The 20,396-nt window shown below is 41.1% G+C and overlaps 1 long non-coding RNA gene and 1 pseudogene across 3 annotated transcripts; both read left to right on the forward strand.

The window, feature by feature from the left end:
* On the forward strand, nucleotides 1–17,889 carry LOC144321922 (uncharacterized). 3 transcript variants are annotated; one of them, XR_013387426.1, is made up of 3 exons: nucleotides 1–46; nucleotides 5,898–5,991; nucleotides 11,568–13,871. It is a non-coding gene; the product is annotated as an uncharacterized LOC144321922 (long non-coding RNA). The 3 variants fall into 3 exon arrangements; XR_013387425.1 differs by lacking the exons at nucleotides 1–46; nucleotides 5,898–5,991 and adding exons at nucleotides 8,862–9,252; nucleotides 17,054–17,888 and having other exon boundaries at nucleotides 11,568–12,193; XR_013387424.1 differs by lacking the exons at nucleotides 1–46; nucleotides 5,898–5,991 and adding exons at nucleotides 8,889–9,252; nucleotides 17,054–17,889 and having other exon boundaries at nucleotides 11,568–11,766.
* LOC144321572 (cytochrome c oxidase subunit NDUFA4 pseudogene) lies at nucleotides 10,224–10,735 on the forward strand (annotated as a pseudogene).
* Nucleotides 17,890–20,396: the final 2,507 nt, after the last annotated feature.

Genomic DNA, 20,396 nt, shown 5'->3' on the forward strand with positions numbered 1-20,396 from the left:
CTATACCCAGGCAGCTGACTGGACCAAGAGTTGCATCTGACTCAAGGTAGGTTTAAGAAAACCTCCCTGGGATTTTTTGCATGTGAGAGAAAATGTAGAAATATAGAAAATATAGCTAATCTCTCTTGGATGGCCTGAACCATCAAATACTAAACTTGCTGAAACTAATTGAGTACTTTCTTTTTTCCCTAGTTATTGCTAAGTATCATAATACATCCATGTTCCCACTGGCATATGAAGATCAGAGAATTATAAAGTATGTACCACATAAATTAATTGTCGACAGAGATTCCCCTCTGGGCACAAGAGTGGAACTCTTGTTCCACTGAATTTCTTTTTTTCACATTTAGTATATATATTTCAATGTTGTTTAGAAAAGTTTTAAAGACATTGGATCAGTTTGTTGCCTGAATAATTAAAACTTCATGAGGGTCAGTGACTTTGACCCTTATACTTTGTGGAATTCTCTTGGAAGCTTTGAAATGCTCCCCACAAGAAGACAGTGGCCTCCATTTGTTACAGGCTGGCTGATTCACGAAATCCTCTTCTTGAATTCATTGAAATTTAGAGTTGTTGGAAAGAAGCTTAGAGGGAAAGGAGACATGAAAGTCGGGTGCTTTACACCTGGCTGGCTTAGCTGGAAGAGCATGTGACCTTGATCTTGGGGTTGTGAGTTCGAGCCCCACATTGAGTGTAGAGATTACTAAATTAATTAATTAATTAACTTAAAAAAATCAGTGGTGTTTCAGGCAGATTTTCTCAATCTATGGCCCAAGGATGGCTATGGATTCATGGAGGCCATAGACCTGAAAGGGGAAAAGTACCTCTTTATTTTAGAACTTTACAGCAAAATAAAATAATTTAGCAAATAAAAGCAATAATTGTCTTTTACTCTCATTTAAAGAAAAGATATTTATAAATATGGAAAAGTTCACATGCCAAACAAGTCTTTATCATCTTGCAGAGACTTGGCACAAAGGAAATAATTTTACCACAGTCATCTGGAGATACACCATCTTCCTAAAGCTCTAGAAAGCTCTTTTGTTTCAAAAGAGGACTTAAGCAAAAACCAATTTTGACAACAAGGATGATATTTTTCTTTTTAATCAAGCAAGCAGTATTTGACAGAGTTTTGATTTATAACAGTTATAATTTACAGCACTTATAAGCCAATCAGAGTGAAGTGATGGATACAAGTACTCAATTCAGGAGCTCAAGATTATTGCCTGGAATCACCATGTTGACATTTATGGCAATTTCATAGCTCACACCAAAGATCTGTAGAAGACAATGTCAGAGGACTCAGCAGTAAGTCATTAGCAGTGGTGTGTCAGTTCATCCTGTTGTATACTTTGGCTTTAAAAAGGTCATGGAAGGATGGCAGGGAGGGGTAAAAAGGACAGCAGCATCTGGTGAGGGGATGGTAGGGGATGGGGATGGAAGAGGCAGCAGTATCATGTGATGCCCTCGGTGTCCACAGAGCACATTGTATATTTGCTTACCCCTCAGTGGAACACATGCTCTGTTTTTATGCCAAATTGCCCAATCAGAGATTTCAACATTTTGTTTTGTTTTGTTTTCACCTTATCAGTGAGGATGCTAGTTATGATGGCAAGGGCACCATGCCCCTTTGTCTCGACCTACGGGTTAGGGAAACACCACTCATCGTCCCTTCCTCTCCCTTCCTTCTCAGTGGTCTGAATTTTTGGCAAGTTGCAGGGCATCCCAGATTACTACAGGAGGACAGGGAAATCCTGTCTGGGAACAAAAACAGAGGGGAACAGGGTGGAGGATGGTCAGGGTGCAAGTATTCAAAAGTATGGTGCCAATTGGCAGATATGCTACATGTTTTTGAGGTTTGTTTGCTTCTGACCCTCCTGGCATCAGCCGCCATATTTCTCCATAAATAAGGAGTAATCCACCGAAGATCAGAGTGTGCCCAGTGGACAGGCAGCATCATTTGGGCAATTATTAGAAATTCAGATTCTCAGGCCCCTGCCCAAATCAACTAAATGGGACTATCTGGCATTAGGGCCCAGGAATCTGTGTTTTAATAAGCCTTCCAGATGATTTTTAGGTACACCAGGGCTTTGGAAAGCCCTGGCCTAAGCAATCCTCTGTAGGAATCTCTTCTGAGTAGGGAAGATGCCACTGTGCTACTGGGTAGCAGCCTTGTAATGTGGGTGTTTATCAAGGGGCCAGAGCCCTGCAACTAAGGGCACCAAGGCCATGATCTCACTGGACATAGACCAAGGGGGAAAAATCCATTAGTTTTTCTTGAACTTGCCTATACTACATTCATGCCAATGAGTTTGCAAAACATAACACACCCTCACTGTGACTAATTGTTTTGAAATTGTAGGCAAGAGGAGAGGTTGAGTAGTTCAGAGAATTAAGGCAGAACAAGTTGTTTAGGAAGTCTGAAACCTTTTTCTGGTTCTTCCACTGACTTTCTAAATATGGTGAGAGTCGGGACTGGGTATTACTCATGCTTTTATTACCAGCAACTGGCTCAATGCCTTGTTTGCTATAGCTGCTCAATGAGGGCTTGAAAATGTGTAAATATGCAAATAAATTAATTAATGGAATTAAATGAAGCTTCTGTCTTTAATTTCGTGTGTCAGTTTTATATTGCTACCAAAACAAATTAGTGAAAACAACAAAATTTATTATCTTACATTTTTCCATGTCAGAAGTCCAGTATAGGTACCACTGGGCCTGAAATCAAGGTGTCAACAAGATCTCATTTCTTTCTGGAGGCTCTAGGGGACAGTTCATTTCCTTGATCATACAGGTTGTTGGCAGAATGTAGTTCCTTTTGGTTGTAGGACTCACATCCCCATTTATTCACTGGCTGTCAGCTGAGGCCTCACCTAGGTTGTAGAGGCAGGCTGTACTCCTTGGCTCATGGCCTCCTTCTTCCATCTTCAAGCCAGCAATAGAAAGTTGAGCGCCTCTCAGGCAATGAATCTCTCCTCTTTCTTATTCTGCACATCTCTCTGACTGACTCTTCTGCCTTCCTCTTCTGCTTTTGAAGACTTGTATGGATAGATGGGTGTTACTCAGATAAACCAGAATAATTTCCCTGTATCAAGGCTCATCGTCTTCATTATCTGCAATGTCCCTTCTCCAATGTAAGGTAATACACTTACAAATTCCAGAAATTAGGACATGTATAAATTTGTGGGTCATTATTCTGCCTATCACACTTTACTGGAAAAAATATATTAAAAGCATCTGAATCCCAGGGGTTTGATGAGGAACAGGTATGATGTTCTTGCAGAATGCATTAGCACAAGATGTAAACACTTAGAATTGGCCTTTTTGTGAGATGATTTGTTTAGAGAAATATGTAGTTCTCCACCATCATATCACCATTTTAAAAACACTCCCTCTTACACTCCTTCCCTCTTCCATATAATGTCTGATGGCACCTGAGTTCCTAACCCCTCCTCCTCTTTTCTTTTCCTGCATCCCAATCAAAACACAACAGGAATAGTTAATAATTACTGATTGCTTTACTTCTATGCCATTTTCACACAAATCATCTCATTGAATTATAGGATATCAATTAAGTAGTTGCATTGTCATTTTAGAGTAAGAAGAGACTTAGAAAGTTTACCCTATTCAAGATAGTAAATCTTGGAGGGGCTTAGATTCTATCACAAGTCCCTCTTTTTAATCATTACAAACCCTACCTCATTGTGACACCCCAATTTTCATGTTTCTCTCACTCCAAGAAATAAACAGCAAAGCAAATTCAAATAGCAAAGCTATGTGTTCACTAGCTGGTCTATGAAGAAGTATGTATTAGTCAGGGTTCTCCAGAGAAACAGAACCAATGGGAGTTAGATAGATATAGATACACAAGAGAAAATTTGTTATGGAGATTAGCTCATGCACTATGGAGATGTACAATATGCATGATGTGCCATCTGCAAACTGGAGAACCAGAATTGCCAGTGGTGTCATTCAGTCCAAACCCAAAGGCCTGAGATTCAAGGGGCTGATGACATAAATCCCAGACAGAGTCTGAAGGCCCGCACTCTGGGGGAACCAAGAACACTAATGCCTGGGGGCAGAAGAAGATGAACATCTCAGCTCAAGCAAAATGAGCAAATTTACCCTTCCTCCACCATTTTGTTCTATTCAGGACCTCAACAGTTTGGATGAGGCCTGCCCACATTGGTGAGGGCTCTCTTTGCTCAGTCTACCAATTCAAATGCTAATCTCTTCCAGAAACACCCTCAGAGATGCACCCAGGTATAATGTTTCACCATCTGGGCAGGCTTCAGCACAGTCCAGCTGGCACATTAAACTGTGGTGACAGACACTTTCATAACAAAACCTCAAGCTGTAAAGAATCCCAATGGTGAAAATTCAGGCATCTTGTGACTGACCAGGAGAGGAAGTCAAAATATCTGGTTTTACTCCATACACAAACATTTATAAAGCGTGGCAGAGTCACAGTTTAGGAGAAAAGCATTGGAGAATTCTTTTCCATCCTTTCTGTGCCAGAAAAACAAAGCACTAGTTGTATGGAGTAGTTAGGGACAGATCTAGAAAAGGTCTCAAGAAACTGGTTATTGCTACAGACACAATAGTTGAACAAAGTCTCTGACTTCTAGATTGAAATTCTATCCCTATCAGCATTGTATCTAAACTGGTCAAAATGTACCCTCAGCGGGGGAGCCCACAAATGGGAATGGGAACTATTGTGTAATGAGTTGTTTTATCCCTCTTTTGAATATTTAACCATTCCTGTCTAGTTCTCTTAATTCAGTGACTCATTATTTGTAAATATAGATTATTTTGCTATGTGTAGACACCATGCTAGGAACAGAGGTAAAAAGAGAGAATACAAAGTTCAACCACAGATTGAGACACACTCTCCAGCAACCAATTACAACATGACACGATCTCATCAGGATATAGTCACATTTTTATTCTTACCCTGGATAATACCTGGACCAAGAAAGCCCAAGGAAACACAGATTAATGTCTGAAAATCTTGTTTGGAGGCCACGTCTTGAGCCATCCCCCCAACCCCCCACCCGACCCAGAGATTCATTTTTGAACCTCAATGGTCCCATGCAGGACAGGGCAGCTCACTTCCCCTTTGCTTCATCATGTTCCTGCTCCATTCACAAAAAGGAACTATGTTCCCAGAGAACAGGGACAGACTGTAGTCCCAGTAATGGGCTCCTGCCCACTCCTGAAGGCTGTTTACCCCCTAGATTCCCCACTAGCTTTCCTAAAGCAAAAGCAAGCAACTCTAACTTTTCTGGTACTTGTTCTTTTATTGAAGTTATAAATAAGTACTTATTGTACCCTGTGTTCCCCATGTATATAATTTGCTGTGAGTAATAATCCCACAGCTCTGGTATTTTCGATGTAATTTTTTTTTGCATTAGCAGCACTGATTCTGTGAAAATGATAATATAGATGAAATTTTCTTCATCTGTCTCCTCTCTTTCAGCACTGACAGACTTCTAAGATTCCAAGAAGACATAGGACGCTATCAGATGCATTTTTTTATAATTCCCACCTGTAGGCTCCACCCCTCCTACAAAGTGATTTTTCCAGGATGTGTTATGTGGTTTTGGAAATTGTATTGCTAATTTCAGGCCTTCACTTTGTAAAACTTCCTGTCCTGTTCATCTCTCTTTCCAGAACTTTGCTCACTACCAGACAGTTAAGGAACCAGTTATAGGTGCAGGGTCATGTCTTCTTCACATCTCTACTCGCCTGGCTATAATAATAAATAGCACTACAAACTACATCAATAATAATAGCATCATCATCATAATGTATGTGTATATAATATTTACAAGGTGCCAGGAAATTATTATATAAATTAACTCTTTTCCTTTCATATTATGACACTTATTTTACAGATGAGGACATGAAATCTGTTGAGCTTAATGAATGAAGGAATGGAAAGTTACTAAATGTAATTAAATGGACTGTCTTGAGACAAATCCTCCAACAGTGAGAATATGGAGTCTGGAAAGATACTTGGGAGTGAGAGGGTGGGAATGGGAGAGGACCTGTCTTAAATCACTTTGGTGACATAGTGCTCTCAACTCATAGAGTTTTTCAGGAATCTTTCCATTATGGTGTTGCTGCAAACAACTCTGCTCCAACATTTTTCTGATTTTAAGGAGTTCATGGAGTAGAGGGAGGTTGTAAAGACATTTACCCAGCTGAGGGAAGTTATGTGGAAGGGTTACAACACTGCAATCCAAGGATCCTAAGGGCTATATGCGAGATGAATAGAGGATGCCAGCCTAACCAACCCTAGGAGGCTGTGGGACCATGCTGGGTCAGGTAGCTCCTCTTGTCCTCTTGTCCTCAAAAGCCTTTGAGTTTGCTACTTAGCAAGTTACCACAAACTTAGCAGCTTAAAACAACACATGTATTACCTCATGGTTTCTGTGAATCTGGAGCCTAGGAATGGCTTCTCAGGATCTCACAAGGCTAGAGTCAGAGTGTTGAGCAGCCTGCATTCTCATCTGGAGGCCTGACAGGGGAAGACAGCACCTCCTAGCTCACTCAGCTGCTGTCAGAATTCAGTGCCTTATAGCTGCAGGCCGGAGGCCCACGGCTGCTTGCTGGTTGTTGGCTGGTAGTGGCCCTCAGTTCCTTGCCACGTGAGGCTGGATCGTGGCAGTGAGTGGGTTTCTAGAGTCAGTATACCAGCAAGATGAAATCTCGTATATTCTACTATAATCCCCAAAGAGACATTCCATTACCTTTGCCATGTTCTACTGCTGGAGTTCATAGGTCCGACCCACACTCAAGCTGAGGACATGAGTTCCAGAGGATGGGATTGTTGAGGACCACCTGACAACCTATGTGCCACAGGAGCCTCTGGAAGAGAGCTCCATGGGGTTAGGCAGAGCTCACCCAGCATGTGAGCAGGTGAGATCATAGGCCCTGTCCAACTTGCTCTTAGAGGCATCTTGTGTCTAAAGCAGTGCCCACTCCTTGGCTAAAGTCTGTGAGTGACCAAGTGAATGCCTTCTGGTATCACTCCTGATGTAAAGAAAGGGAATAAACATGATAGGTGGGCATGAGGCCAGAAAATATGCTTGCCTTTAATGTGATGGGAAAAGCCTGGTTCTAAACTACTATTCACTCCCAGTTAACTCATCTGTTTTCTATAGCAGAAGGTCATGGCGAAGAATTATTTAGGAAATTGAGCTACGAGATAAGGGAGGAGGAAAAAGATCTTGTGTGAAGACATCTTTTTTAGCGGACAAAACCCAGTCTACTCTCTGAGGGATCTGATGCCTGGGTACCTGGGTTGTTGTAGTCAACAGTGCTCTTCAGAAGCTTTGGAGGTGCTATAAAAATGTTAACAAGAGTGCTATGCCTTTCTTTCTCAAGTACTTTTAAATCATAAACCCTCAGGAATGATTTTCTTTGAATCTCAATCTCCAGGTAGCAACACCAGGCATAAAGAGGAAAGAAATAGAAAGAGATTAAAATGAGAAGGAAAGGTTTTTTTTTTTTTTTTTTTTTTTCATTAAGGTGGCTCCACGATCCAGCCAAAGATTAATGCCACATACTGCTTAGAGCCACTGAGTACTTGACTGTTCCTCCCCGAGCATTTCCTGATGGGGCCAATCACATTGGACTAAATTTGAGCCAGATAGTGAGGCCATTGGAGTGGAAGCATGTAGGATGGAAAGACAAATGTGTAGGACACTTTCAAGATATGATCTTTGCCATTAATTTAAAACATGCAAAAACCAGACAGAATTTGGTTGATAAACGGCCCCCTGCTGGACAAATTTCGATGTTCAAAGTACTGGTTGTTGATGTGTCCATGTGCAAGTGTGTGTGTGCACGGGAGGAGATACAGGCAGTAGGGAGGTCATGCCCAGCATCATTTTCTATAAATTACATAATGAGGAAGAAGAGGGATGAGGAGCTCTTTAAGAAGGAAGAGAAAACACTGGACTGCTCCTGCACAGAGCCCAAAGTGTGTGAGGCAAAATACAGAGATCTGAGCTCAGCAGATTTCCTAAACTCCGATGGCACAGAAACTTCCTAATGGGATAAAGGATCTATTCACAGGCGAGCCTCCACAGAAATCTATGGATCAGAACACATTGTATAACTAAGAGATAGCCCTTGCAGTCAGGTCAGGAAAAGGTCTCATAAGGAGGGAGGAAGGGATTGAGTCCCAAGAAGAAACAGTGGCCACAGAAAATAGAAAACAGAGAAGCAGTGAGTAACCACTGTCACCTTCCCACCCATGACATGGAGCTGCTATTTGCACCAGGGGGGTTCTGACATATAATCCTTGTCCTCCATGTCACTGGCAAATCAAGCTAAATTATTAGGGGCTCCTGGGATTGAGTGACCCAGTCAATAGCTGGAGGTCTGAGGGCATTTTTAAAAATATTTTATTTATTCATTTGGGAGAGACAGAGCACAAGTGGGGAGAGGGGCAGAGGGAGAAGGAGAAGCAGGCTCCCTGCTTAGCAGGGAGCCTGACACTGGGCTCGATCCCAAGACCCCAGGATCATGACCTGGGCTGAAGGCAGAAGCTTAACTGACTGAGCCACCAGGTGCCCCTGAAGGCATTTTTAAAAACCTTGTTCCTTTTCCTCCTCTCCCTGACTCGTGGTGGATGATGAGATATGCGATTTATTTCTAACATGTTCCCATTATGCCTGGATGAAGTGCTTGGATGGAAGGCCTCAAAACATGTTCTTTGTGTAAAACACACACAACATCTTCTTCTCCCAACTAACCAAGTAGGGAGCGGAGAAACACTTAGAACCTTATCAAGTCAATGTTCGTGATGATACATAATCTTCAAAGAAGTGGTATTTGAACTTTGTTGAAATGCACGGGGCTATGAAAACTTTTCTCAAGAAACAGAATGTACAATGGCCAACATTTTATAAACTAATTGGGGACAGTCAGAATTCCTGGAGCTGGCTGCAAGGTCCATAGTCACCACGAGAGTTTCTCCCTTAGCTCCCCGTGGGAAAGCCTTTGAGATCCTGGCTGTGCTGCATTCTTTGGGTACACCGTGAGGAGAAAGACTACATAATGAGCTTAATGGACTTAAATATTAACTGGCACTTTAAGCAGAGTGTCATGCATGCCAGGGATGCTCAGGAAGGCCCAAAAGTGAGGGAGAAGAGCTTGAAGTGAGAGCTTTTGGTGGACACAGTGATGACAAGAAGGAGGTAGAGGAAAAAGTGGGAAAGAGGAAAGAACACAAAGATGGTAAGTAGGTGTCACCCTTGGGGCGTAGGCACAGGACAGAGCTATGACAATGTGGAAGTGCTATTTTTGTGCTTAAGAAACACAAGTGAGGAAAAAGTCAAAGGAGGGAAAATGAGCCGATCTGGGACTTGAGCAGGCTATGAAACAGATTTCCATTTTGGCATTTAAGATAATCCAATTTACCCATCTCTGGCCAAGATTATATAAAACGTCACTAAAATCTGTCCTCTGAGCTGACAAAACAACCAAGAGTTTTCTGGGCAACCCTCCTCCCCCTTTAACATTTGACCATAATCTCTCTTTTGGACAAAGACAGCAGACCTCAGGTCAGAGACTTTTGCAGGCAAAAATATACAGGCTGAACTTAATAATATTGTTTAGTCCCCATTACATTTATATTTTACACTTAAATTCTATCACCAGAGAGGTAACAAGTGTCTGTTTATCTTTTAAAATTAAGCTGTATAAAAAAATGAGTTAATTTAAAGAAAACATTAGGGAATAATGATGGGTGATATTTGAATATGCAAAAAAATATGCAGGCAAGTTGCAAGTGACTGAAATTTGGAAAATTTTATTTCATTTAATCCTTCCAATAAATCTGTAAGGTAGGTTTCACTGAACACATGTTTTGTTTTGTTTTTCCATTAAGTTTTTGTATTACTCCAGTCACTTAACATACGGTGTTCTATTAATTTCAGGTATATGATATAGTGATTCAACACTTCCCTACATCACCCTGTGCTCATCACAAGTGCACTCCTAATCCCCATCACTTGTGTCACCCATCCCCCCATCTTCCCCTCTAGTGACCATGTTTGTTATCCACAGTTAAGAATCTGTTTCTTGGTTGGTCTTTCTCTCTCTCTCTCTCTCTCTCTCTCTCTCTCTCTCATTTTTTTCCTTTGCTAGTTTGTTTGTTTTTGCTAGTTTGTTTTGTTTCTTAAATTCCACATATGAAATCATACTACTTGTCTTTCTCTGACTGACTTATCTTGCTTAGCATAATATACTCTAGCTCCATTGGTTCCAGGCTTTGAAGACTTGGTTTTTAAATTCTGGACAGGAGGCCTCTGCCGTGACTATGTTACGCCAGATCATTGGTCAGACCAAGGAGCATCCAGCTTTGATCCCCTTCTTCTTATTTATTGGGGCAAGAGGTACTGGAGCAGCAATGTATGTCTTGCACTTGGCATTGTTCAATCCAGATATCAGTTGGGATAGGAAGAATAACCCAGAATTCTGGAACAAACTGGGTCCTAATGATCAATACAAATTCTATTTGGTGAATGTAGATTACAGCAAACTTAAGAAAGGAGGCCCAGACTTCTAAATGAAATGTTTCACTATAAAGTTGCTTAGAATGAAGGCCTTCCAGAAGCTATCTGCACAATTTTCCACTTATTCAGGAACTATTTCCCCTCTAAATGCATGAAATCATATTGGTGTATTGTGTTGGGGTTTACATTGAATAATAAATATCTGAAACTTGGGGGGGGAACACTCTAGCTCCATCCAAGTGGTTAAAAATGGCAAAATTTCATTATTTTTGATGGTTGAATAATATTCCATTATACATATCATTTTATATATACCACATCTTCTTTATCCATTCATCAATCGATGGACACTTGGGCTGCTTCCATGTCTTGGCTATATTTTGTAAATAATGCTGCTATAAGCATTGGGTACATGTATCTCTTTGAATTAATGTTCTTGTATTCTTTGGGTAAATATCTAGTATTTACCCACACCTAGTATTTAATCACACCACAGTGTGATTCCTGGGCCATAAGGTAGTTCTATTTTTAACTTTTTAAAAAAAGATTTTATTTTTAAGTACTGTCTATATCCAACATGGGGCTTGAACTTACAACCCTGAGATCAAAAGTCACATGTTCCACTGACTGAGCCAGCCAAATGCCTTCTATTATTAACTTTTTAAGGAACCTCCATACTGGTTTCCAGAGTGGCTGACAGCAGTTTGTATTCCCACCAAGAGTATATGAGGGTTCCTTTTTTATCCACAGCCTCACCAACACCTGTTGTTTCAGCCATTCCGACAGGTGTGCGGTGATATCTCATTGTGGTTCCGATTTGCATTTTCCTGATGGTAAATGATGATGAGCATCTTTTCATGTGTCTATTGGCCATCTGGATGTCTTCTTTGGAGAAATGTCTGTTCATGTCTTTTACCCATTTTTTCATTGGGTTATTTGTTTTTTGGGTGTTGAGTTGTATAAGTTCTTTATATATTTTGGATACTAACCCTTTATCACGTAAGTCATTTGCAAATGTCTTCTTCCGTTCCCTAGGTAGCCTTCAGGTTTTGTTGATTAACATATGTTAATGAAGAAGAAACTGAGGCCTCAGATTTGTTCAAAATCACCCATCTTGTTATCTGCAGAACCAGAATTCACATGTTGGTATGTTTGGCTGCAAAGTTTTTGCTCTTAACTGCAAAACGATACCACTTGTTCATCAGGCCCATAGCAGCTTTTTGAGTAGAAAAAGGTAAATGCTTGGAGGAAAACACTCCACATATGGGAATGTGATTAAGGAGGCTAAAACAGCTTGGTAGGCGAAAAATCATTTCTTTAGTCAATCCATATACTTGTAGTGAATGTCTGCTATTTGCCAGCCAATAAACTTTGTACTACATTACAATTTTTCTGGGAGTAACCAGAGACATTAGTTCCCAGACTAGAAAAACAAAAATCAAACAAAGCAAAACAAAACACAAAAACAGGGAGATTTCTTTTTCCATGGAGATCACCAAGTGCCTTGAGAATGAAATAAATATCAAGGGTTCACCAAGACCTGTCTGCAGCAAAGTGTGCTGACCTTTTCCTCTGGATCAGAATGGAAATATTAACCATCTTCTCTACAGAGGAACACTGCACCATAACTATTTTTAAGGCATGGAACTTTAAAGAGAAAGGTAGGAGGTTCACTCATATCCAATCTCTGAGTTTCTGAGTGTGAGATTCTTAGTGTTGGCAACGGTTTCCCAGTAATTTTGCCAGAAAAGTCATTGCAGTCTTTTGAAGACTTTACCTAGGAGGACTGCCAAGACAGAAAATTCAAACTGCAACAGGGACCAGAATCCTGCTCACTCCTGCTTCCCCCACCCCACCCCCACCACATATTGTCATCTATTATAAAAAGAGGTGGTCTAAGAACTTAAACCTGCTGGTTCACAACTGGCCACAGGAGGATGAACAATTCCTAAACTCCCAAAGTACCAGAACAGCAGCAAGAAAAAGGGAATCAAATGCTTCTCTGCAAATTCTGGCTTTTTAGGGGGCCCTCAATTAGGAGCCATGTCCACAAGGCATCCACAGAAGTCCTGCCTTAGCAACCCAACCATGGAAACCCCTCTCCCCACCCTTCACTGATCCTGGGAATCTTAAAGACCTTCTCCCTCATCAGCTGGATAAAAGAAATAGAGTTTGCTGCTGAACAGAAGCCCTCTGTGTGTGGCCATTTTGGGAGTTTCTTTTTACTTCTTTTATGTGAAGGGTTCCCAACTTTTGGGGGGAGCACCTGAAAAATTTTGGTTAAATATTGCCTGAGCATTGGTCTCTATCCTGCAGTATCTCAGTACTAACTGCCACTCTTCAGGGGCAGAATTTCCTTTGCCTAAGCAAACATGATTATTTGGGTTTCTATCACACCATGCTGTCCACTCAATTGATAGATCCGGATAGTTTAGCCATAAGAAGCACTTTTTGGTATCCTCCCAAAAATGTTGATAACCACCACATGATCACATCTATTCCCTTGATAATTGGTTGAGATAATATAGAATGACAAAAAATATGAAGTAAGGCATCCTTCTAAATGAAACCCCAAAGTAACCACATACGTTTTTAAAAATAAAGTATATATGTCTGAGGTGGATCATTTATTCAGTGTGATGAACAAATCAATTCTCAGAAAAATGTCTCCCCAAGGAATCTCCAGTCTACAGACTGAAAACCATTATATTATGTTACGAGCTCCTTGCTATGATTTGTTCAGCTTCATATAACCTGATGGCTTGCCCAGTGCTAGCCCATAGCAGGTGCTTAGAGAGGAAACAGGTATTTGGGCGGAGTTTTATTTTAGCTAGCACTGGTAAGTGCTCAGTGACATTCATGTGCCAGGCACTGTTCTAAGCACTGTATATGTATTAACTCATGTCACCACCAAATGACCCTGGGGGGTAGATGTTATTACCACCCATATTTTACAGATGACAAAATGGAGGCTCAGAGATCTTCAGTAATTTATTCAAAGTGCAAAGAATTTAAAAAACCAGGATACAAAGTAAGATTTTATTATTTTCCATGCCTTTATATATAACTTCATGGAGTCCATGGCTATGGGGATTCAATGGAGCCTTGGACCCTGCTGACCAATCATGGGAAGAGAATGCTCTTTGGGCACCCCTGTTCCATAAGAGGAGCAATGAATGTCCTTTGGAAGAAGTCTCTAGGGATCTCTGGGTGGCGCAGCGGTTTGGCGCCTGCCTTTGGCCCAGGGCGCGATCCTGGAGACCCGGGATCAAATCCCACGTCGGGCTCCCTGCATGGAGCCTGCTTCTCTCTCTGCCTCTCTCTCTCTCTCAATCTCTCTCTCTGTGACTATCATGAATAAATAAATAAAATCTTAAAAAAAAAAGAAAGAAAGAAGTCTCTAGGCTACAAAGAAACAGTTTCACAAACTTGTATCACAGCATGATCTGGCCTGATGTATTTCATACAGTAAGCTCTCACTTGGTGCAAGGGATTCCTAAGGGATTATAGGAATGAATGATTGAATAGATTAATATCCATATCTGGAGGAAGACTTTAAATGACATCAATTACCTTTCGGGCCAGGAGGTTTGTGCCTACACCATAAGCCCTTCTATGACAGAAAGGTTATGTCAGGGCTTTAGTTCTAGTGGTTGGAGAATGAGAAACCATATGTAAAATAGACAAAAACACAAGGCAGAGAGGCAGGGAGGCAGGGACTGTCTCCATACGATCAGCCTGAGTACCATGTCCCTTCAGCTCCGTGCACATGGAGTGCAGGTACTAGGGGAGCTGCAAAAAGAAACGTGGCTGTGTCCTGCCGTCCAGGAGCTCATGATGGATTGGAACAGTTGAAACATGCACATCAGTGAGCACAATACGAGCCAAAATGTGATCTGTGCTTTAAAAAACCCAACCAAACCACCACCACAACAAAAAAAAAACAAACACAGACAAAGATTTGAACTAAGTGTTCTAGGAGCACAGACCAGGGCCCAATGACTTCCAGCTCAGGGAAGCAGGAAATGCCGACTTCTGAACTAGCTGAATTTTGGTTAATAGAGATTAGAGGGAAAGAACTTTCTACATAAGGGAAACTCTCTCGAGATGTGGCAGGGGAGGGCAGCAGGAGGAGGACTGGCAGTTCATTCTGGCTGATTAAACAGTAGTTGCACACCGGCCAACTCCTGGCTAATCTTTATTTGGCGAGTACATGACTGCATTTAAAAACAAAGAAGTGTTACTGGAATGCTCTGAGCAAAGACATGGGCTTTGTATCAGTCGTTAGAGTCCTCCACTCTGGCTTTTCCACCTAGTCACATATTCTTGTTACCTGCTGTCTCTGCAGCTTTAGGATGGGGAACTCTGCACTGAAACAGGGGCCTGTCAGGAGACTTGGGGGTAGGCAGGCATTTTTAACCTGGAGTGAAGGCAGAGGAGGAGTGGGTAAGGGACGGTATGTGTGGAGGGAGGTTGAATTTGATAGGGGGAAAAAATGCACCTTTATTTTCATTGGCTTTTAACTGAAACTTAGCATCTCCTTCCATTGTGAATGTGGGCAAAGAACCATAAGACTATTAGCAGCATGCGTTACTTCCTCACCAATAAAACTCACAGAGTATTTCCTTTCACATGACATTTGCAGACATCATAAACTATCATTTTGCTCGTCAGTACTTTGAAACTATGGTAGTCATGAGATATATGTCATGAGTTAAGAAAGAACATAAATGGTTATATCACAAACTGTATAGGTATTTTGCTATAATTTCCATATAATTGGTTTCCTTTGTACTCCAATGTGTTTTGTCTTAGGTATTTAAAAACATTACTCTCAAAAGGAGTCCATGGTTTTTACCAGACCACCAAAAGGGTCCATAACATAAAGTAGGTTAATAACCATTGCTGAAGGTAGCTTGGGGCCATAGAGAAGAGAGATTTAAATACCTACTTCAGCAGTGTGAATTTAGTCTTATAGATAAATGGGAGCCACTGAAGAGTTTTGTTTTTAGTGTCAATTATTACTTTATTGAGAAGTAATCAAAAGCTGATTATAGCATCATTATTTTTAATCAGTTGTATTGAGATGTAACTAAGTGCATCCCTTTTAAGTGTAAAGTCAGTGAGTTTTGAAGTGTGTATGTGTGATACACACATGTAGCTACTACTACAATCAAGACTCAATTTGAGTAGTAGAAAATAAAGTTCCAGAATTATACATCCTGTTTTCCCATCCTCGAGAAATCCTTAGTTGGGCTCACAAGTGCACCAGCACTTCACTGAGGGCCCCAGTACCTGATGAGAGAGAACAGTCCTCAAAGAAGTTCAGGTAGACAGAGGGCTGGCATATTGAAAATCAGGGACTTGGACACAGACGTGACACATACACGAATAGTCAAATACCAGTCTTCAGATAGCTACTTAGGCAGTAATTTATGTAACCACTATCACAACTTTTTACTGGTTAAGGGCCAAAATCTGATCATCTATTCTTATCTACTGATGGCATGCATGGCTGCTAACCAGATTGGCACATGGAGTGATGATATTTGTTCTATCAGCCACAACTTAAGCTCTATCTTGCTGAAACTTCTAAAAACTACAGACACGCAAACAAAAATTTTTAAGTTTTACCCTCTGGGACTCTGAGAAATCATCCCAATTTGGTTTGTCAGGTCCTACAGATATTTACCAAGATGGCATAAGAGAAAGTCATGAAACTGTTTGCATAAGGACTTGTCACTTTAGCTGCAATAGTGTGGGTCTCCACCACCCTAAGATAATTCAGCCTTTTCTCCTGTAAATACAGAGGCTAGGGGGAAAAATTCACTCACTTTAGAACAGCCCTTCTAATCTTCTTAAGGAATTTTGAAGTTATTATTAACACCCTCCAGACATATCTTTATAGTGTGAAATAAAACTGAAAAAAGGTCATTTTCTAGGAGCATACATGCAGAGGTCTACTATACACGTCTTCAGTCATGTGCTTCCTTGTATTCATGGAAGACAAGCAGATTACACTCAATAAATACATTTTTTTCTCATATAAGATTTCTGTGAGAGTATTCATCATTGCATAATAATGATGATGATGGATATAAGTAATGTAACGATACAAGTGATTGTCTTCTCAATGTAGATGGTGCATCTTCTATTTCAATAATAATAGCTCACATTTATTGAATACTGGTGTGGTCCAGCAATGTGTAAGACACTCTTTTATTTATTTATTTATTTATTTATTTATTTATTTATTTATTTATTTATTTATTTTTAAAGATTTATTTATTCATGAGAGACATATACACAGAGAGGCAGACACAGGCAGAGGGAGAAGCAGGCTCCCTGCAGGGAGCCCGATATGGGACTGGATCCCAGATTCTGGGATCAGGCCCTGAGCCAAAGGCAGATGCTCAATCGCTGAGCCACCCAGGAGTACCAAGACACTGTATTTTATATGTATGTTCTCATTTAATCCACTCAATGATCAAAAGCAGTATTAATTTCCATATCTTTTACAGGTGAGACCATTGAGTTGCACAGAGCCTTAAGTGGAAGATCCTCCTTCCAAGATTGTACTCCCTCCACTTCCTTACTTGATTCAACAATGAATCACTAGTTCTCTCACCTACTAGAGTTTCTTAATTGTGCTCCAAAATCTCCTTTTACAACATCTGGATTAAAAGGTCTGAACTAAGAATAATGGGTTCTATTTTGCCAGGGAGAGGCCCCTGCTCTGTAACTGGTAAAGGGTAAATCCTCAAGGAGGGTTAAGATCCCACCACCAAGCTCCCCAGTATTACATGGCTCCATTCTTCCATCTAAGACCTTTTCTGTGAGCTCCTTCACTTCTTACTATAGACTGCTTGTGTCCCCCCACAACTCCTGTGTTGAAACCCTAATCCACAGTATGATTTGGAGATGGGGCCTTTGTTAGGGTGGAACCCTATGTTGGCATTAGTGAATTTTTAAGACCAGACAAAAGAAAACTTCCTTCCTCTCTGCTGTCTCTGCTATGTGAGGATAAAACAGGAGACAGTCATCTATAAACCAGAAAGAATGTCCTCGCCAGACACTAATCTGCCAGTGCCTTGATCTTGGACTTCTCAGCCTCCGCAAGTGTGAGAAATAAATATTTGTTCTTTCAACCACTCTTTCGATGGTTATAGCAGCCTGAGCTAAGAAACTTTTTTAACTCTCAGGTACTATACACCACCATACAAATGCACCTAAGGCTATATTTAATCATTTTTCCCCCACTCTTATGAACTATTCTCATTAGTTTTTCTTCCTAAGAGCAAGTTTTCTAGATAATTTAACACGAATTGCAGAGACTGGTCATAGGATTACTGCAGGGGCTGCTTTAGCTCTGGTTAATTAGGACACATAACAAGTACATTCGTGAGATGTGATAAAAAAAACAAAAAACCTCAAGCTTTGTCTCCTAGTGCCTTTAAAATGTGTTTTGTTTCCCCTTTCCCTTGCAAAACCCAACATGTTCTATGCTTTTTCTGCTCTTAGGAAATAGGCCGTCCTAGGTCGCTTTATGTCACAAAAACAGTTTTCATTTGATAATGAGAATGCTGAGTCCCATGTAATATGCAGAACTTTCTCTGCGGTTCATTGGATCTTTTGATTCTCCTGGCAAGGGCAGGCTTCAAACATTTATTTCTCTCTCCACCTGCTAAACCAGACCCCTCGGGTTGGAGGGGAGAAGAGAAAGGAGTACAGAAAGTTCTTTCATGACTCATGTCATTCTGAGGAGCTTTGCACTATCTGGCATGGCAGACGTCTAAAGCCGATTCTACCCTGAGAACTATGGTGGGTGCTTTAAAAGTGCCCATGATGGGTCCCTCCCACCACACTCTGCTGGACAAACCAGTTGTCCGGTGGTTCTTTGAGAGGTTTGCATTTTGATCAGCCTCATTACCCCCTTTGCTACCCGAGAGCTAGCCTATCTCAGAGCCTTAGTCCAAATCTCCTATTTAATAACCTATAACATTAATCCTTTCATAGTGTGACTCATTGTCACTTGAGTGGGTCCACAGAATGACATCCCTTTCAGCCAGCAAAACTACATGTAAAAAGTGTTGATGGACCCCTGTTGGAGTATCTGAAAATTTTCTTATGATTATTATTTTCCATTCAAAGTTTTGCTTTGACTTCAATTTGAAATGGGTTATTTGAAATTGATCATATCATCTCTGCCACAGGCATTGCTTCTTTTTTCAATTTGTACCACATTTTGGTGCTTTTCCATAAATAAGCACTCTCACCTCTTGTCAACCTGGGCCTAGACTTGAAATCAATTTTGTCCCTCCTCACTGATGCAAATTTTCACATAAGCTCATCAGATTTTACATTTTTTTATGGCATAAAAATACAGAAGAGAGCATAAACTCCAGTTCCCAATCCCCAGAAGAAATGCATTCGAATTGAAGATTATGCACTATTCTTAGCCAGTATCACCTGTGCATATCCCGGGCAATACGTTTTTCAATAAGAGTAGCATGTGAGTGCATAAACTCTCCAATCCATTTTCCTGTCTCTCACCCTGCCCTTGGAATCATGTCAGACACCACTGTGGCAAGTGAATCCCCAGGGCAGTGACTAAGGTGCGGAGGGTGTGGCATCTGGGAGACAAAGTAGAAGGAGGGACTCCCTCTGATGGTCCTGCCTCCATGCCCCCAGGAGGCCTCACCTTACTCTAACGAGTCCTGTCTCTGTGTATCAGACCTGCATCTATTCAATAACATTCCTGAGTACCTTCTGCAGGCCAAACACTGTTCTTGATGCTGGACATCCAGAGGTGGAGCAATTGGATCAAAGTTTCCACTCTCAATACTGGATAACAAGTAGTGCTAAAGAGAAGATAAAGCAGGGAAAAGGAACAAGGACGTACAGAGTGAGGCAGGGAGAGTCATTTAAAATAAGGTAGTCAGGGGAGCACCTGGGTGGCTTGCTCAGCTGAGCCTCTGACTCATGATTATGGCTCAGGTTATGATATCACAGGTTGTGGGATCAAGACCCACATGGGGCTCCGTGCTCATCAGGGAGTCTGCTTCAGATTTTGCCCTCTTTGTCCCTCCCCCTACTCTCTCTCTCTTTTAAATAAATAAATAAATAAATAAATAAATATTTTTAAAAAAAAATAGGGGAGTCAGGGAAATCCTTACTGACAAGGTGACATTTGAGCAAAGCCTTGCTCTTGAACATCTGATGAAGTGTTGAAAATATTTTGAGTTTGTTGCCTACAGTGTATGATGAATAGATTTCCTGTAAGTATCTGGCCTTTCTTCGTCAAATCCAAAGATTTTTCAACATGGAGTCACATTCCTGGATGACAAGAATTACATGGAACAAAGAGGTGCTGGCTATTTTAAGCCAAGCCAGGACCTTTATATTGGGCAAGAGCTCTGCGGTTCTCTGCATCTCCATGTGCTTGCCTTGTTCAACTGTATCACCTATCTGTCCCCTGAAAACATTTAAGATTGCAAACTTTGGCTAGAACCCTTAAGAGAGACCTCAAATGCTGCTACCCTCCCTCTAAGCAGTAACTCAGATGCTTGGTGGCTGTTGCAATGAGAAGTCAGCTCACCAGACCACAGTGAAGTCATTCCTCCAGCTAAGCAAGGGAGGCCTTGATGCTAGACCCCAGAGATGAGTGCTGTTTACTTAGCTGCTTGAAGCTGAGGGACACAGATACCAGCGGGCTGTCCTCTTGCACAATGCCTGATATTCCCAGAACTGTGTTAAAACCCTACAATCCTAATCCAGACATGTTCTAACTTCCCTCTGGTCCCTCCCCCTCTTTGGGGGGAGAGAAGAAAAGAAACAAATTTTGGGGTGTGCAAGGCATCCTTT

Source organism: Canis aureus, chromosome 10 (genome assembly GCF_053574225.1).
Source record: "Canis aureus isolate CA01 chromosome 10, VMU_Caureus_v.1.0, whole genome shotgun sequence".
In the NCBI taxonomy this organism is placed as follows: Eukaryota; Metazoa; Chordata; class Mammalia; order Carnivora; family Canidae; genus Canis; species Canis aureus.